Source organism: Eulemur rufifrons, unplaced genomic scaffold (assembly GCF_041146395.1).
Source record: "Eulemur rufifrons isolate Redbay unplaced genomic scaffold, OSU_ERuf_1 scaffold_380, whole genome shotgun sequence".
Taxonomy (NCBI): domain Eukaryota; kingdom Metazoa; phylum Chordata; class Mammalia; order Primates; family Lemuridae; genus Eulemur; species Eulemur rufifrons.
The window spans coordinates 47,501-57,215 of NW_027183162.1; the positions used below are offsets into that span (position 1 = coordinate 47,501).

At 48.6% G+C, this 9,715-nt stretch overlaps 1 pseudogene; it reads right to left on the bottom strand.

Annotated features, from left to right (window-relative positions):
• LOC138380346 (small nucleolar RNA U13) overlaps positions 1–19 on the bottom strand; it is a 92-nt pseudogene extending 73 nt beyond the window's left edge.
• Between the last annotated feature and the right edge of the window lie 9,696 nt (positions 20–9,715).

Consider the following 9,715-nt stretch of genomic DNA (forward strand, 5'->3'; position numbering starts at 1 on the left):
TTATGAACTAGAAAGGGATCTGGTGTGACTTTGCTATTATTTCCCCTCCCCTCCTCCCCGCGCTGAGAATGAGTTTCCCCGGGCTCGTGTGCCCGCCTGGGAATCGGCTGCAGACGCCATGGCCCCGGGTCGACCACATGTTGCTCTGGGGTCCACCAGATGTCTCTGGCGAATTGGGGCCCTAGGTGCTTGTGACGGTGTGGTCACTAGGTGTCGCTCTGGGCTCAGTATTCTTCCTTCTCGCTGTGACTTTGGTCTCTTTTTTTCGAAATTTCTTTCTTTCTTCCTCTTTTGCCCTGTTTCCATTTTCCCTTCTTAATCTCTTTCTCTCTTTTTGTTGCTTTTTTTCCACGGCAGATGGGTGATGTGTGTGTGGAGGAAACGCGGCGTCAGGGAGAAGACACATCTCACACGTGCTCGGGAACACCCGATCGTCACGCTTCTGAGTACCGACCGATGGATCTGGTCCCGAATTTTTTAATAGTTTTCTCCTCTCTCTCTCTCTCTCTCTCTCTCTCTCTCTCCCCCCTTCCTTCTCTTTCCTTTCTCTCCCTTCCTTTCTTTCTTTCTCTCGCTCTCTCGCTCTCGCTCTTCTTTTCTTTCTGACAGAGTCTCTCGTTCTGTTGCCCTGGCTAGAGTGCCATGGCGTCAGCCTAGCTCACAGCAATCTCAAACTCCTGGGCTCAAGCGATCAGACTGCCTCAGCCTCCCGAGTAGCTGGGATTACAGGCATGTGCCAGCATGCCCAGCTAATTGGATATACGTGTGTGTGTGTGTGTGTGTGTGTGTATATATATATATATATATATATATATTTTTTTTTTTTTTTTTTTTTTAAACAGAGTCTCACTCTGTTGCCCAGACTAGAGTGCCGTGGCGTCAGCCTAGCTCACAGCAACCTCAAACTCCTGGGCTCAAGCGATCCTACTGCCCCAGCCTCCCGAGTACCTGGGACTACAGGCATGCGCCACCGTGCCCGGCTAATATTTTTCTGTATATATTTTTAGATACTGTTTCTGTATATATTTTTAGATATATAGTTTCTTTCTATTTTTAGTAGAGATGGGGGTCTCGCTCTTGCTCAGGCTGGTCTCGAACTCCCGACCTTGAGCGATCCACCCGCCTCTACCTCCCAGAGTGCTAGGATTACAGGCGTGAGCCACCCCGCCTGGCGTGTACGTTCTGTATTCACAGACAGACGGAAGGCAGGGAGAATGTTACCCTTTCAAAGCCCGCCCTGCTCGCCTCTCAGCCCACCGATGGCACTCTGAATCCCGTGGCATTCCTTCACTCAGCTGAATTCTTCAGCACCCGACCCCCCCCCCCTCGCCCCACCCCCGTGCCACGGGAGTTCGTTCTCATGGCAGAGCCATCGAGGCTGTTGCCACACGTGTTGTAGGTGCCTAGGCAGACTGTGCCCTGGCCCCGAGGAGGTACGGAACCGCCTATCGCCTCGGGAGGGAGGGACAAGATGTGTCCGTGTCCAAGGCGACGTCCTGTCGATCACGAGGAGGCCTGCAAAGGCTCGTATCTGCCAGGCATTGAGCCACATGACATGAAACACCGGTGTGTTCCTTCACTTAGGTGGTGTCGCGTGTTGATACTCACAGAGGATGATAAACCCACTCGCATGCCGGCTGAGCCCCCTGTGTCTCCTCCTCTATCCACTGAGGGAAAAAACCGCAACGAAAGGTAGAGAACCACAGGGTGGGAAGAGAGCCCGTCGCTCTCCCTATGTGACCGTCCGGAGTGCTCGTTCAGATGGGAGGAGGTGTGTTTGTGTGTGTATGTGTGTGTTTCATTGATTTTGGTGCCATCTTTTCTCTGCAGCTGCGTCAGAGGACAGCGATTTTTCCGATTTTCACTCCGCTGAGTGAATTGCCTTTTGAAGAGAATGTCCACAGGAAGCCTACGGTTCTCCCGCGTGGGTGGCCCTCCTCTAGAAATGAATCTCGTTTCTTGAACGGAGGGGACTTGTTGACGCCATCATGCTTTCGGGACGACTTCTCAGACGCTAGCTTTGGACCGCAACATAGGTGCCCCCCGACATTGCCTCAAGGGTTCCGTGGTGCCTCCTGTCAAGAGACCCCACCGACCGTCCCCAGCCTGCCCGCTCAAGGGAGCCGGGCCCCTTCTGATCTGTCCGCCCGCCGTGAAGCTCCCTCCCGAGGGTCGGAAAGCCCACCTGTTTCCCAGTTCGGTTGAATGATGGGGCACCCGGGCAGGGCACTGGCACCGAGTGACTCCATTCTGAGTCTGTCTGCTCTGTGGGGCGGGGGCGGGTGGGAGGGGGGGCAGTTCCGTCTCGACCGGTGGCCTCCTACCGACTGACTCTATGGGACGGACCATTCTCACTCAGGATCGTGTAACCTTCTTGGCCTAGGCACATCCCGGCACTGAAAGCCACTTTTCGGGGACACTCTCCCACGTACAGATAGATGGCCTGCACGAGTGCTCTTCCTTTCTCGAAACACTGGAAATCTGTCCTCAATTTTACCTGACCTACCTGACGGTGTGTGATAAAGGAGCATAGAACCCTCAGCCACCCTCCACCTTCCCGCTGCCACGAGAGACAGTGCCGAGCGTGAAATTCTATCCCTGACTCTCTGTGTCCACCGTTCTCTGGGTAGGGAAAGAACTTAACCAGATAGGCCCTATCGGTCGCTTATCTGTTCTGATAGTTTTGTGGCAGCCATTTCTTTCCCCCTTTCTTTTCTATTTCTGTCTCTCTCCCCCACCCCCGCCCCCAAATTCTTTCTACGAAGACGTTTAGGATGTCAGATTCTGGCCACATGCCCCCCCTAGGCATAGGGGGGCCAGCATAGACAAAGGTCTTCGGTACCAAGTGTTCATTCCACGGTGACAGATATTGCCACTCTTGTATTGACCAGGGCGAGATCGTGAGTGGGTCAACTCTGAAACTCCCTGTACTCTACTTCTCTCTTGGGTAGGTCCCTGCCCCAACCCTCCGGCTTCTAGCACACACCCAGGGGCACTCTCTCCTCTCTGGATAAAGTTCCAGATGATCCGATCCGCTCCGAGGCGGAAGGGGAGCTGGCCGGGCCACCCACTGTGCGCCCCACCCCCACCCCGCCCCACCCCCGTCAGTCATAGGGTCCGTTCTTTTCAGGATGACACCGGCAGCGGTTGCTGGGTGTCACCTTGCGGCCACTTTGATCAGACCTCGGGATCTGGAAAGTCAGGTGACGTTGGGAGTTTAAGAGCTGACTCCCGGGAGGTGTGGAGGGCGGGGAGGAGAGCACGGTCCGGACGGTCCCACCCTCTTCTTCCCGGGCCCGCAGCTCTGGGCCCGCCCGGGGCAGCCCTAGCCTCTAGCGGGTCTCCGCCCACCCGCCCTGTTGTCTGCGGGAGGCGCCCCTCCTCCCGCTCTCTGCCTCCTCCCGGGACCGTAGGCCTCTGCCCGTCGTCTTTTTTATTTTTATTTTTTCCCTTTTGTTTGTTTCTCTTTTATCTTGTTTTTTAGGCTTATCGAATATCATGTCGTATAAAAACTTAAATCACAGAATGAATTATATTATATAACAAGATGTGGCTTTTTATCCTACGCCGAGAACGATGAATTTTTCTCTTCGTGTCCATTTTCCTGTCCTGGAAGAAATACAAAGTTGCTCGTGATACTTCCCCATCATCTTCCAGTTTCCCCCACTGTCAACACGATGTATTCGATCGTATATCTTTGTGTGTGCACGTGGGCGCCTGTACCTATTTCTTTTCGGCATCAGTCTCAGGTCTTTTGGCACCTAGGGGGGAAAAAGGAGAAACCAATAAAGGACAGAAAGACGTTCTGTCGTTTTACGCTCCCCATCACCACCACCACCACCACCACCACCACTTTTGGGAGCTTGTAGTCTGGCCTATGTCCCCAAGGCAGGTTAAATCTTTTCTTAAAACTCCCAAGTGGTCCCCTGCCCCGCCCCCCCCCAGGTGGGCGGCCGGCAGAGTTCACAGGCTTTGTTTTTGGCAGAGCCTGGACGATTGAAATAATTAACCACAATCATCGCTAAAGCTGAGAACCCCTCCCCCCCTCATTAAAAGCTCTGTATTTCTGCCTAGCCCTGTGTTCGGGGAAATTCGGAGGCTTGAGATGGGAAGGTCTACCCTATTTTCTCCTTTACCGGCAAAATAGACTCTCTCTTTCCTTCCTCCTCAAACAGCTTGTCCTCGTTATTCGGCCTCGTGGGCAGGTGGCCGAGCTTTCGGTAACACCAAGTCTTCTAAGTTGTGTTGTGTTATCGGTCTTGTTTTCTTTCTTTTCTTTTCTTTTCTTTCTTTCTTTTTTTTTTTTTTTTTTTTTTTTTTTGAGACAGGATTTCTTTCACTCTGTCCTCTCCCAGGCCGCCTTGGCCTGATTGTAGCTCACAGCAAGCTCCAAATCCAGGGCTTAAGTGATCCTCTCTGCCTCAGCCTTCTGAGTAGCTGGGACTATAGGCAAATGCTGCCACACCCGCCATAATTTTTCTTTTTTCTTTTTTTTTTTTTTTTTTTTTTTGTTGGTAGAGATGAGGTCTCATCGTGTTACCCAGGCTGGTCTCCAGCTGCTGGGCTCAAGTCACGCTCCCGTCTCTGCCTCCCAAGTTGCGGGGATCACGGGCATGAGCCACCATGGCCAGCCAGGTTATTTAAAGGCGATCGCTTTGCTATCCTGATACAAAACCCCAAATGTGCGAGTTTAAGGCACCAGACGGAGGGAGTCCCCACACTACATTGTCACGAACATTGAGGGTGGCTCACGAAACAGCTGGGATGTGGCCACACAGTAGTGATCGAGGCGATATATTCTAGTGGGATAGCAGAAATATAGAATGTCCTGAAGACACTAAATGTCGGAATGCCACAGCAGTCAATGGCTGACAAACTTCCATTCCATTGTGTCATGGTAGGCGGCTTACTTTTCTCCTGCTCCCTCGGTATGATTAAGGCCTGACGTAGAAAATGTCTACGTCTCATCCAAATCCATCGAGACGATGGAAGGGGGAACTGGGAGAGGAATAAAGAAAAACAAGAGAGGGAGAAGCGAAACAAGAGAGAAGGGGGCCGAGGAGGAGAAGGAGGAAACTGCCTCCCCTGTCCCCATGCTACCCAATTAATAAATGAAGAATGGCCTCTTCCCTCCTCTTCCCAACCCCTAACTATGCCTGGAGGTGTATCGTAGGCCTACAGTCCTAAGAAATGTACAACTACTGATAGTAATGGGAAGAAATGCAGTCTAATAGGTTTCTGTGCAGTGGGACACCCAGGCCAGGGCACTTACGGTGAATGGAGCTTGCAGGGCGGGCGGGAGGTTGCTCTGGGTGAGTCTGTGAGTTGGCGGTGAGTGGTGAGTGAATGTGAAGGCCTAGGACATTACTTACTGTAGGTTTTCATAAACCCTGGACACTTAGGCCGCACGACATTTACCTTTAGAAATTTCTTTCTTCAATAATACATTAACCTTAGCTTACTGTAAGTGTTTTCACTTCATAAACTTTTCCATGGTGGTTTGGTTTTTTTTTTTTGTCTGTCTGTTTGTTTGTTTGTTTGTTTGTTTGTTTTTCTTTCTTTTAAACTTTTGGACTCTTTGGCAACACCACGACTTAAAACACAAATGCGTTGCACTGTTGTACACAGATATTTTCTTTCTCTGTGTCCTTATGTGTTCCGTAAGCTTTTTCCTACTTTTAAAGTTTTTATCGTTCTATGCACTTTTCAAAATAATAAAAACTAAAACAGAGAGGGGGGGTGGGAGAGGGAAGGAGAGAAATACACACACATGAATATGTTTCCCAAGTGAACTGAGGAAGGGGGCCGAGTCAAGGTTCTCAGGGAGCCACCAGTGATGAAACGGTCAGGCTCAGAATCAGCATTGCAGAGTGGCTGCAGAGCCGGGGGGCCTGGACTGGCTACCTGGACGACACTCCGTGTTTGGTAACTTGGCGAGTCATAAATCCTCTTGAGCCTCAGCCTCTTCATCTGCAAATGCAGAAATCATGGTGCCTACCCCACAGGGATATTGGGCAGAGTGAAAAAGCAAATGCAGGCAAAGCCCGCAGAAGCACGCGTGGTAAACAGTAAGCCTTTAATCGTGGTCACAGTCGTTGTTATAGGATCATCTTCCTATGTCCTTGTCTTTTAAAGATTAGCAGAACCTCCCAGAAGATGAGAATGGGCTCCCCCTGAGCAAGTCTCGGCTGTAAAGTCACAGGCATGTTGAGCATGTGGCACAGAAGGCAGAATAAAAACCTGATCCCGGAACATTATGTTCCTGCAGGACATGAAATCATTGAAGGTATGGGAAATCCTACCTCATATCCGTTTTACTAGAACACCTATGATTGCGTACGCACATGGACGCACGCGCACCCCAAACTTTTTGAGCTTCACAAAACAGCGTAACCAAGGAACACACTATGATGCTTCTTAGCGATCTATTTAGGCCCAGGTTACTCGTCACTCTGAGCCTGCCTCCTTATCTGTCCAATGAGAATAGTGTTTGTCACAATTATCGTCATCGTCATCCTACCTAACGCTTCTGGTAAAATTGAAGTGTGAGAACACCCGCTAGACAGAAAATCCATGTTATCTCTCAATTTTTCTTCCTCCTGATTTCTATCTGAATCTGTGAGCTCGCTTTGGTTCACTTCGGTTTTTCAAGAGGCTCCGGTTACCTTCTCTCCCACCTATATCGGATTGGGTCTGACGGAAGAAAGAAGGAAAAAAAAAAAAAAAAAAAAACAAACATAGTAAAGAAAGCAGAACAACATTTGTTTCTGAAGCAACCGATCAAACATTGCTGATGAGCCGGTCTTTTCTATTTCAGTAAACCAAGGAGGCCTATTGTCACGAGGATGTGAGGGGCCCGGGTAAGATTGGATGATTACCCCTAAAGGAGACAAAGCAGACAGACTATGGCACATGTGATCTTAGCCAAGAGAATAAACAGTGACCTCTCTGCCGAGTTGGGCCTTAGCATACCAAAGGGAAATAAAGGTGTAATAGGATGCTCAATTTTTACTCTGGAAACAGAGGTTGGTTGGGCACTGAACTGAGAACACTGAATTTTTTACCCTCCTTGATATTCACATAGGCTTAGAGGAGGCAAAAAAAAAAAAAAAAAAAAAAAGAATACTGAGCCTATAAGTCATCCCTAAAACTCGGATTTTATGTTCCCTTGCCTTTTCATAACTGAGCAACACACAACATTAAAGAATGGACACAGGCCGGACGCGTTGGCTCAGGCCTGTAAACTTAGCACTCTGGGAGGCCGAGGCGGGAGGATCGCTCAAAGTCAGGAGTTCGAGACCAGCCCGAGCGAGAGTGAGACCCCCCGCCCCCGTCTCTACTAAAAATATAGAAAGAAATTGTCCAGACAACTAAAAATATATAGAAAAAAATTAGCCGGGCATGGTGGCACATGCCTGTGGTCCCAGCTCCTGGGGAGCCTGAGGCAGGAGGATCGACTGAGCCCAGGAGTTTGAGGTTGCTGTGAGCTAGGCTGACGCCACGGCACTCACTCTAGCCCGGGCAACAGAGTGAGACTCAGTCTCGGGGGGGGGGGGGAACCCAAAAACAAACAAACAAACAAACAAAATAAAAAACTGGAAGGGACACAGACTTCCACAGGTTTGTGTGTGGCCCCTTTTACTTATTAACGCTACAGGACCTTAATTATTTGTGCTCTGAATCTGATATTCAAATTATCCTTGTGGCCAACGCGTTTGAACAGTAGATGGTAGGGGAAGAAGAGTTCACCTCCTGAATAGATGACAAGTAACGGGAGTACTGGTGAAATTACAAGTGGCTTACGTTTACACACTGAAAATCCCAGTTAGCCGCTACCATGAGTTCAAAGAAGAGATCTAAATTTCTGACCCTATGACCCTAAAAGATATTTCCTCCCATGGTGTCACAGATAAAAATAAAACTGCATCCTAGCACTTTGGGAAGCCTAGGGGGAAAGGATCGCTTGAGGCCAGGAGTTTGAAGTTGCAGTGATCTATGATGATGCTACTGCACTTTAGTCTGGGAAACAGAGTGAGGGCCCGTCAAAAGAAAAAAAAGAAAGAGACAAAAAGAAAGAGAGAGAGAGAGAGAGAGAGAGAGAGAGAGACAGGAAGACACAAGGAAAGAAAGAAAGAGAGAAAGAAGAGAGGAGAAGAGAAGAGAAGCGTCAATCTATCCATTGCATTTTCTACCCTTTAGGTGACTGGGCTTCAGCAGGGTGATGTGATCTGACAAAGTTCATGTTGCTAAGAAATAAAGCACTGGGGTTCAAACTCTGAGTTTTCAAAATCCAGCATATCCCCCTACCCACCATACCGTGCCACCTCTGAGAGTGGATATCTCACAGAGGAGAGCTGTGGAGGCCATTCTTGGACAGACAGAGTCAAGTAGTGGAGACCATGGAGTCTCTGCTCTGCAGCCAGTCTAGAGACATATGGAGCCATTAACACTGCTTGTGAGGAAAATACCATGTCATAGGGAAACAGAAATATTTTCCGCCTTAGGCAGATACAATTTAGGAAAAGACCCGAAACCCCTCTTCCTCTAACAGTGCTTTCTGGTCAGATGCTGACCCCTTCGATTCACAGATTCAGATACATCATTCAATGCAAGCATTGTCAACAAGTCACTCTTTGCAGCTTTCTGAAATTTCTCGGATATAGCATACTTGTAAAGATGATCACTTATGTGAAGACACCACCCCTCCAGAAAAACAAAAACAAAACCAAAACAGAAGCCCACTTTTCTCTGCTGTGAAAACCAAGATCAGCTTTTATGAGATCCACTAAATTCACACAAGAAGTAAAATATAATCATACTGATATATGCAATTTTTCTCTTAGAACAGAATGCATGGTGCTCCTTATCGTCTCAGATACTGTCAACAGAAAGCACGCGGTGGATGAACAATCTCCGTGAGCTTTTCTACAGAGATGGGGGTGTGTGTGTGTGTGTGTGTGTGTGTGTGATAAATAATGAGGGTTGAGGAGCAGATAAATGACTGGGGGAAAACAACAACAGCAACAACAACAAAAACCACTTCCTGGTTCCTCGATGCAAGCATTCATTTAAAGGGTATACTCGTATGTATACCTAGGTGGAAAGTGGAAGCAGCTTTAAAAAAAAAAAAAAGAAAAATTGCTGCGAGCCCTGGTTATGATACGGCAATAAGCGCTAGCTCTTGGAAGGTGTAAAACATATTCACGGTGGCTTACGCCAATTTGGGATGTACAAAGACGAGCTTGAGCACCACCACCAACCAAAAATATGAATGAATACCTGGCTAGCGATCAGGATCAGACATAATAGAAAAGAAAAAGCTCCCAAGGCTAAAATAATGTGAACACGATTGACTCGTCCATGGAAAAGAACCCCAAATCACTGCAAAATAATTTAAAGAGTTTTATTCTGAGCCCAACGGCCGTGATCATGGCCCAGAGAGCTACGCCCAAGAAGCCTTGAGCAAGCGGACCCATTGTGGTGGGGTGGGTTACAGTTTGGCTTCATACATTTTAGGGAGACAGGAATTACATGTAAAATCACAAATCAAAACATGGAAGGGGTACATTGGTCTGGGCTGAAAAGGCAGGACATCTGGCAGTTGGGGGGGGCGGGGGAGGGAGGGTGCGGTGTTTACAGGTTTACAGCTGGGTTTAAAGATTCTTTGATTTGCAATTGATGACATAAATGAACCTCTGCCTAAAGGCTTTGCATC